Raw genomic sequence first — 10,157 nt, 5'->3', positions numbered from 1 at the left:
TTGAGTTTTTACGGCACTAGAGGCAGTAGTAGTGACAGTAGGCTGACAGGAAAGGGGGTATCAGAGGGGGGGGAGACATGCGGCAGAGGACCACAGGCCGGATTTGAACCCGCATCACCCATGTCGAGGACTAAACCCTACATCGGGTCGTGTGTGCTAACCACTGAGCCACTTCTATGTGTGTGTGGATTTTTTTAGTGCATGTGTGAATCTTGTCCTGTGCATGTATGAATCACATAGGTGTATTTGTGAAAATTGAGACCGATCTAGCTTCATTGTCCTGTAGCTCCGTTTGAAATGAATGGAAATAAGTATGAAGGATGTGAGAATCAGCATGTACAGGTAATAAGCAGAAGTGGAAAATACAAATCATCCAGTTAATTGCTAAAGTTTTGATTGACATAGCTTTGACCACTTAGCAATCAGCTAGGATATAGACACTGCTGTCAAAATTCATACATGGATGTTTAAAGTCACAGCAAAATTTTATTCCATCCATCCATCCGTCTTCTCCTGCTTATTTGGTTGGGTTAGGGTGGGGCCAGTGCCCGTCTCCGGCAGTTTATGGGCGAAAGGTGAGGTACACCCTGGACAGGTCGCCGGTCTGTTGCAGGGGAGCAGAAAAACATACAACCATTCACACACACACTCACACCAGAGGACAATTTAGAGATGCCAGTTAACCTAACAGTCGTGTTTTTGGACTCGTCAAAGGAAGCCGGAGTACCCGGAAATAACGGCATGCACGGGAAGAACATGCAAACTCCATGCAGAAAAATCCCAAGCCAGGAATCGAACCTGGAAGCTTTTTTTTCTGCAACAGAAAGGAAGGTGTAATTTTTTTTTTGTTTTTTTTACCAATACCAATAATTTGATTTACAGAGAAAACATTTTTTTGACTTTCTGGTTTTTCTGGTGGAAACAATTAATTTACAGCTGCACCTTTAGATTTATAAGCATAGTACGGTATATGGAATTTGTGACCAAACATGATGCCTGCTGAGGAGGTGATAGAGTAAGTTCAGGTATGGCAAAGCAGATACACATCTTAAATATGCAGGGCCGTGGCTCCTGGAGACCATAGCTGAGGACCTCTGACCTAGAGATATGTCAAGGACTGATGGCATCCCTTTGTGGCACATCAGCTCTACCACTATACCACACAATGTCCAGCATGCTTATTTTGGGATTTTTCTTTTTGACTAGTTTTATCTTTCCATGTAATTATGTATGTATGCTAATGTGTACCTACTCTTTGTACTTGTTTGTGAAGCAGCAAGTATTTGTCTCTGTCTTTGTCTCAACCCCTTAAAGAATGTGAAATTCAAAGGCCAAGCAGAGGAAGTGTGGGTCGCGGTTGTATGGTTGGCTTGGTGTTGTGTTTACCCAGTGTGTATTATATAGGATTACGCTTGTCAAGGTACTGTCAACAAGGATAGTGTCCATCTCCTCCACACGTCCTTGATCCTTCAGCCAAATCCATCTGTGAGTGAGAACATGTGTGGCTCAGCTATTCGCTCGGATCTTGACGGGCGTGTCTCAGCGAAGCGTTGCCGAAATTCAGTTTGGATTCCTGAGATGTAGCCTGCAGAGTTCAGTTTGTGTTTAGCATGCCAGAAAAGCTTAAAATCCTCAATAAAAAGTCAGCGAGACATAAAATTGAAGTCAGCTTCATCTAAGCACTTCTGCCTAAAGAAAACATGTCTCATCTCTCATTCATTTAACTGTAACTCATATTTATTGTAATTTGAGCAAACAACGAAAGGAGTTTGCTTACTCAGAGCTTAAAACCACTTGTGCATGGTCTCTCATTGTACACCCCCCTCCACCTAACAATGACTTAATTTGATCAAAAATGTATTAACCACTCTTCAGTGCGAGTTTTACATATTGATACAATTAGCCCCTTGCTGTGAGCAAGCATGCGGCTCACTCACCCCCACTGTCTCATCACAGCTCTGCTGTAATTGTCTCCATCTTAATGACACTTTTCCTTGATGCTCAGAGAAGCACGGAGGAAGAAAAACTGGCTTGACACTAGATGTTAAAGAAAGTGTCTCCTGTCCACATGTTGTATTCAGGACATAAAAGTTTCAGAATTCATTAGTGATCTCTAGTGGCTTCAGCTATGCAGAGGTGATGTCTTTTTACATAATGAAGGAAACCTTAATGGAGGAACAAATTGAGCTTCGGATTCTTTAGCTGAACAGAGCTGGGTAATTGTTTACTTTATTCTGTTAGAAGAGGGAGGCTAACCAGTTGATTCTGCTAAGTAGGGATTTAAGCACAATGTTTATTGTCCTGCTATATTGGGACCATTCTGTTCCCTCCGCTTCTAATGATCTGAGAGCGAGCACATGGCTACTGACAGAAAATGGCCCTGCAGAGTCTTGCCACAGAAGGTCGCCGCTGGTGGAAGGATGGAGGAAGTGCGTATCGGATTGGCATGTGATGGATGCTGGACCTTCAAACTCCATCCGTCCGCTCATCTGTCTGCTTGGCTTGTCATGTCTCTCAGCGTCAGCTCTCAGAAATGGCAAGCTGACTCAACGTCGACTTGGTCTGGCAGGATGACAGATTCAGATCTGACTTGATTTAGAGAATTAGTTAACCTTTTTAATGTCAAAGCTGCGGGGGCTCTCGGTGTAGTGTGCACTGATATATACTAGTCCATCAGTTTACTTTAATGCTGCAAGGGACAAAAAAGAAAGCTACGATTTCATGTATGGTCTGTTTTTCACTCCGTCAAGTTGTTCTTTCTGTGACCGATTGCTGTATAATAATGTCAAATTATTTGGGAATGTATATCTTACCAAAAATAAGTAATGAACATTCTGAATACTGTTTCTTGGTATCAAATTAGTTGCCAAATTGTAAAAGAAATCCATCGAAGCAGCACATCCTGATTTGTTGCTTGTTTTTTAAGTTTTAAGAGTTATTTGCTATTTTTAATGTCATTAACTAAAAGAAAATGAATTGATAGAACACTTGATATTAGGCATTTTTAACATTTAGTTAAATGTAATTAACTCTCTTTGTGTTTATTTGTAGTAAGTGTTGATCCTCAATTTACCTCTCTGACATTTACAATCTTAAGTTGTTCAATGAAACGCTCAAAGATAAAACAAAGTAATTCTCTGTTTCTGATTATTCCAGACATTAAATGAACCACATATAAGAACAAAAAATGTAACTACATCTAAATAAAATACAGTTTCAATTTTGATGAAGTTTAATGTGAAATGATTAATACTGGCAGATTGGTATATCCTTATTAGATAATCCTTATCTAACCAAATGTTATTTGTTGTTGTTGTTATTTTTTCTGATTTTAAAGAACATGAACATCTTGGAGTAGCCAAGCAGAGTCCTGACTCAAATATGATTTTAAAAAAATGTTTAGGGAGGGCTAAAGATTAGTATGATGGCCTTTTAACCTGAAAACCTGGAGCTCAATACCAAAGATAAATCATCAAAACAAAAACAGCAAACTTGCAAGGAGTTGGTCAGCAGTTGGAAAAAAGGTTTAATTGCCATAAATCCAGCAAAGATTATAAATGTTTGACATTTACATTTAATCAAATGAAAATTAAGAATATAAGTTATTTTGATCATATGTGTAATTATTTGGCTTTCATTTAATCTCTTATATTTTTATCTTACCTGTAGTGAGTCCAACTTCTGTTGCAATTGAAAATTACTAACTTTAAATCTCAATTTTGGATTCCTGTTTTCTCTTTTTCTCTTTTATCTTTTAATTGTTGTGATCAATTTCCAAGTTTGGATGAGAAGGAAACAAAAAATAAAACCAAAGACAGAGAAAAGTGTTTAAGTTTATTTAATAACAATTGCCCTTAAATATGAATTTTGGTTTCATTTTTTTTTGTAATTGACAAAGTGTGATATATCAAAGTTTTTTTTAAGTCTTTGGCCATGTCTGAATGTCTGCCCTAATCCCTATATAGGGCATTATATAGTTGTTACGCCATTTTAAATGAGTGTCCGAACATCTAGTGGATGAAAAAATAGTGGACTCGAAATTTCCCACAATGCACCTTGAAAAGTAGTGATCATCCATTGACGCTAGACGAGCAGATATATATCCCGCCGTCGCCATAGATTGTCGCCACCCGACAGCGGCAGCTAATGATAACGATGGTGCAGGCAAAGCGTGATATTTTAAAATGAACTTTTTTGTGCATTTAAAACTCCCTTCAGTCTCTGAAGGAATTTTTTTTTTTTTTTTTTACAATCAATCTTACAGTTTTTATCGAAAAAAAAAATATACGACAATCAGGAAAGATAACTCATATAAGTAGGTAAATAAATTTGATTGGTTTATCATCTAAGAAAACCATATTTGGCAACAAGGTCCTCAAACTGCACATTTTTTCCTCATGTTTATGTAATTGATTCTGTCTATTTGGTTCCATTCCCTTTGGAGGCACATTTACAGAGGTGAGCACAATAGCCCAAAAAGGCTTGAATAGAACGACTATCAGTTGATTAAATATCTTGTCTTTAGTGTTAAGGCAAGTGACTCACCCTTGGGATATTTGCTGGGAAATTATACTCACTGATCACATTCTGCGGGGTGCGTTTAGGGAGCTGACTGCACCAGCCTCAGGTTGCTATAGTGCCTACCAACCTTCTTGCAGTGGTCTCCTAATTGCGAGTGACAGTCAATACTGTGGGAGATTGTCTTGTGCGAGCTGCCGATTGGATTTGCATTAGGGTTTGAAAATTGTCAAAATGGACTGCAAGGCATCAGCAGGGATGTGGGTCTGACACTGTCTATTAGTGTCAGAGGAAGCAATGCATGGAGGCGGGTGGTGGAATTTAAATAATCTTCTTACAGAAGGCTAAATATCTGAAAACAAATTAATTGAAGTTTGTGTGGTCCTTTGAAAGGAGACGTTGTGAGGTCAAACTGAGCTGAGTTACCCACCCAATACTGGAGAGGAGAGTCTGCTTGAGAGAGAATACATACAGATTTAAATGCAAAAAAAATGTCTCCATGATATAAATATTTGTACCTCTTAAAATCCCTTTGAAAATAATAGTGACTTAGAAATATTTTTATTTTTAGTTTTTTTTAAGATAATTACAGATTCTAAAAAACTGCAATTTGTAATTAATACCTTTATGTGTCCAAGGAGAACCTAACCAAAAGGGGGGGTTCCTCAACGCTTCTGTCAGTAACTATAACTATGCAGACGACACAGCTTTACATCATAACGTCACCTGTTGACTATGAACCCATCAGAGTGTTGGTTAAATGCTTAGAACAGATCAATATTTGGATGCGCTATAACTTCCCAACTAAATAAAAACCAAACTGATGTTATTATCTTTGGACCGAAGAAGGAGATATCCAGTTAGCTTACAGCTTCAGCTACTACAGCCTGAAACCACGTATAATCGCTGAAATCTTGGTGTCATGATGGACTCAGACCTGAACCTTCAGAGGCACATAAAGACTGTTATTGTCAGTCTTTTATCACGTGAAGAACATTTGCAGGATTAAATGACTAATGTCCAAGCAGGATCTAGAAAAACTAATTCATGTATTTATCTTTAGTAGAATTAATAATTGCAACAATGTATTCATAGGTTTGCGTAAAAGTCCATCACACTGCTGCGGCTGATCCAAAACGCTGCTGCCCATGTTCTCACTTGAACTAAGAAAGTAGAGCACATCAGTTCGGTTATGAAGTCCTTTTACTGGCTCCCTCTAGCTCAGAGACTAGACTTTTAAATCCTTCTTTTTGTCTGGAAATCACTAATCAGCACCTCAATGCATAACAGATTTGTCGTCTGTGTATCAACCTCCAGGCCACTCAGGTCTTCTAGTTCCAGTCTACTCTGTACACCCAGAACTAGAACCAAACATGGAGAAGCAGCGTTTAGTTCCTATGCTCCACTGATCTGGAACAAACTCCCAGAAGACTGTAAAAGTGCTGAAAGCCTGATTTCTTCTAAGTTTGTTTAGAGCTCCCTTTGACTGTTGAAGTTAAACTGTTCACTGGGATATAATTAATTTAAGTTTTTGATCCAAATGTTTTATATGTTTTACTACCTCCTTTATCATGTTTTATCCATACTTGCTTTTATTCAGATTTTATTTCCCTTTTATCTTATTGTTTAATTCATGGAACGCACTGTGAATTATCTTTGTACTAAATTGTGCTGTATGAATAAACTTGCCTTGCCAAGGCAAAGCAACTCCTTATATTTTGGCTTGACAAGGATAGCTTGACAACCACTAGATGCTGTCTACATGCCAGTCAGTTGTTTTAAAGTAATATCTTTGTTTTTCTATCATCACAAACATTCACATGTATAGTTTGCTGAACTCAACTGTGAATATTAACTGGAACCTACTCCTTCAGATGGATTAAACAAACATTTTTCTAGGGGACAAAAATTGGTCCTTTTCCCACATGCTTTATGTTTCTGAGGTCAATAAGAGTTTTTCTTTGCATAGTTTCTGCAAAACCTGTTATCATGTTAATAAAATGTTTTGGTCATTGCGTTAGTTTTTGCAGTTCTTAAACAGTGAAACTTGTTTTTTTTTTCACTGTCGCCGCTACTTTTCTGTCTATGTGTGCAGTTTGTTCTTCAGGTCATTGGATTGTGGATGGCATCATGAAGTTTTTAAAGATACCAGGAGAGCTTAAATTAAATTCTAGTTGATTTTTCCATATGAAAAATAATAGGTTGAGATAGTTTTTTTTTTTGTTTTTGCATGAAAATAATCAAAACAGTATATCATCATATGAACACAGAAATGGTTTGCCAGGGTGAGCCCCGGGCCCTTGCCCCGCATTGGTCTATCTGTCATTTGCTACCAGGCCGCACAAAAATGTTAAATAGCTTTCATTATTTCCAAGTGATTTATTTTCTGAGTCCATCTAAGACTCACTGTTCTTGTATGTCGGCCATGTCTCTTTAAGTCACGTGATACTTTCCGTTTGAAACCCCCAAGCCAGCAAAAAATCTATAGTAGGCCACCGCCTTCAAGACCTTTCTTTCAGATGGGGAAACAGTCCTCTGAATGGACAGAACAGAATCCTGGAACCAGCAAAAGAAATAAAGCTGACTTTGAGAGACTATCAGGAATCCTGCTTGAAATATGCATTTATGGCATTGGGTGATTCCCATGCACCAAGTCCACTGTCCATAGTGTGGCTCTCTAATAAGGCGATGAGCTCTTCAAAACTGCTTTGGCACTTGGAGACCAAGCAACCCACAATGAAGACAAAATAACACCTTGGCTTATCGTTTCGTTATCTGCTACAAATTGATCCGTGAAATATTGTTTGACATCAAACCGGTCCATGGCACAAAAAAGGATGGGGGCAATAGGTTTACCAGATGCAAAATCAGCCTTACTCAATTGTCCTTTACGTCTAAAGACAAAAATTGGATGGAAAATACTGCGGAGTAAGATATAAGAGAAGGAAGCATCTGAGAACACAAGGTCTTGGGACAATTTACAGTTAATGTGTGATTGTCACAGATCCTCTACTTATGCTGGTGATTGTTTTTTAACTTTTTTGGAATCCTCTACTTATGTTTAAACCTTTTAAAATGTCACAAAACTGTCTTGTTTTTTTTTTTCGCACTAAACAAATCTCTGAAAGATCTAAAATATTCAGTGTGAGATCCAGTTACTGCACGATGAATTTATCCTAATGCATTTAACACACCTTTTAAAGGGGTACAAAAAAATGTCTCTAATGTCATTAAATGGGGAAAAATTTACAAGCTGGGGTAACACCTATAATGAGTTCGAGTCAGTATGTGCATTTTTCTCTAATACAGTTCAGCATTTTAAGTATAAATGTAAGCTAACAAAACAATGATGAATTGCAGAATCTGAAGTTCTTGCTTCAGTTTGATGGTTTGAATGTTCTGCTGAAAAAGAGCCAGCTTGCAAAATGCAGCAATACTCCCCCCCTGCTCCCCACATCTCCTAAAACTTCCTCAACCCACATCTAGAGACCACATCTACCTCAATTATCACAGAAGAGTAATTAGCTAAAAAACTGTGTGCGCATGCATCTGCGTTCAGGGAGGTATTTGTGCTGCACGAACAGATTAATTAGGACATTTAACTTCATTTCTAATACAACAAAATGAATCCCATAAAGTACGAGGCATCTCAGAGGAGGTGCCTGTCAGCATCTGAAGTCTCTCCCCTGTTTGCCATAATCTATTAAAACCCTGCTTTTATCTCACCTCTCCCTTGTCATATTTTATGGATTTTTTTCATAAACACGGCCCATACTTCATAAATGTCTCAATTTTCTAGTCTATTAACATTACTTCAAATGTGCTTGATAAAAGAGGAGGGCATGCATGAAATAATGCACCAATAATATGAAATGCTGGAGGCTAAAAACAGTAGGGGCGGCTCTCCAGCAAGCACGCTCAGACAATGCAAGGGGATGTTATCAGGTTTAATAAAAGAACAAATGATCACTTCCAACAGAGGAGGGGGGGTGGCGTAAGGCAGGAGAGGAAAGGCTGGGCCGAGGAGAAGAACAGTTGTCGAGTAATTGAGCTGATGAAAAATTAGGTCTTGAAGGCTCAGCGGTTTGGAGGGGAAGTGCAGGGGAAGTAACCCCAACTTACTTATTTAATAATTTTCTTTTCACTGGAAACATAAGCTGAATAGGCTTGGTTGATTCCTGAATTGTATGCAGCTCTGTTGTATGCAGCTCTGTCTGGGGAGAGCTAGGAGAAGTTTTGACAAGTGGTCAGGCTTCAACTCAAAGCTTTTTCCATGCCAAGCACTGATTCCCTTCTTTTGCTGCTCATCACCCCAGTAGCATCTCTGTAGACAGGGTCAGCTGTCTTTACTCGAATAAGAAGAATAGGAAGCAAACCAAGTTTGTGCTTATATTTATTTATTTAAAAGGGACAATGCATTTACATGGTATACGTACAATCTGTAGAAACACTAAAAGATAGAGGATTATAACCCAGGCTAATTACTATCCTCTTTCCCCTTCCTTCACCACTTCAGCTTCTCCCCTTGGATTCAGTTAGACTCAGCTGATTCAAGACTCAGGTCTAACATCTGACTAAATGCTGGTGAAGATACTCAGTCATCCAGGTCATAGTCATTCTAAAAAACGTAAAAAAAATAAAATAAAAAATATCCACTGGACTTTGTTTCCAAGTTTGAAGACGTTTCGTTTCCCATCCAGTAAGGTTTTTCAATTCAAAATGTCAGAAAAAACTGAGTTCAAGGCTTTACAGAGTGGACCAAATCAAAGCCTTGTTTTGGCTTAGAAACATACAAATTGAACCTGAAAAGATTGTCCGTCCCTGTGATACCCAAAACCTGTCTAAGTCTCTGAAAGAGGGGTCGTTAAAGGGAATCGTTGGCCTGGCTGAAGAGGTGAGGTCCTCTGTTTCCCTGTAATGGGGGTTGCGATTATAGCAGGAAGGAATCAACTCAATTGCTGCATTGTAGGTTTTTGAAAGCTGAAATCTGAGTCCACCCCCTCTGTTTAAGCTTGGTTTTTCTTTCTTGAACATAGATGGCTTCCTTCACACCCCTCTCAAACCACCTATTTTCTTTGTCCAAAATGTAAACATTCTGGTCCTCAAAAGAATTTCCTTTTTCCATTAGGTATAGATGTACCACTGAGTCTTGTCCCGAGGAGGTCTCTCTTCTGTGTTGGGCCATGCGTCTGTGGAGCGGTTGTTTGGTTTCTCCAATATAAAGATCAGAGCGTTCCTTGCTGTACTTAACTGCATACAACACTCCGCTCATATTTGGTCTGGGGGTTTTGTCTTTAGGCTGCACTAGTCTCTGTTTAAGGTACTTGTTTGGTTTGAAATGTAATGGGATTCTGTGTTTGCAACATATGGGATGGCCATGTTTTTGCATTTAATCTTCTCATTCTTATGTTCTGCCGCATGTCTTTTGGATTTTCTTGCTGATTTGACAAACGCCCAGTTTGGTTTGAAGAGCATCTTTGTGTTTCTGTTCTTTGTGCCTCCCTTCTGTTGTTGTAGGGACATGCTTTACCTGTTGTTGTAAAGTTCTGACTGTTCCAGTGGGTGGTGTGAGTCAAAAAGAAGATATTGGTCTGTGTGAGTGGATTTCCTATACACTTAAATGCTGAGGTTTCCATCTC

General features: G+C 38.7%; 1 protein-coding gene across 1 annotated transcript in view; it reads left to right on the top strand.

The window, feature by feature from the left end:
* The window catches only part of dph6 (diphthamine biosynthesis 6), an 82,373-nt gene that overhangs the window by 41,891 nt on the left and 30,325 nt on the right, over positions 1-10,157 (top strand). The window lies entirely within an intron of this gene.

The sequence above is a fragment of the Cyprinodon variegatus genome, unplaced genomic scaffold, assembly GCF_000732505.1.
Source record: "Cyprinodon variegatus isolate N-32 unplaced genomic scaffold, C_variegatus-1.0 Scaffold21, whole genome shotgun sequence".
NCBI classification, from domain to species: domain Eukaryota; kingdom Metazoa; phylum Chordata; class Actinopteri; order Cyprinodontiformes; family Cyprinodontidae; genus Cyprinodon; species Cyprinodon variegatus.
The sequence above is the reverse complement of the archived record's forward strand: the minus strand, read 5'-3'. Positions and strand labels throughout refer to the sequence as shown.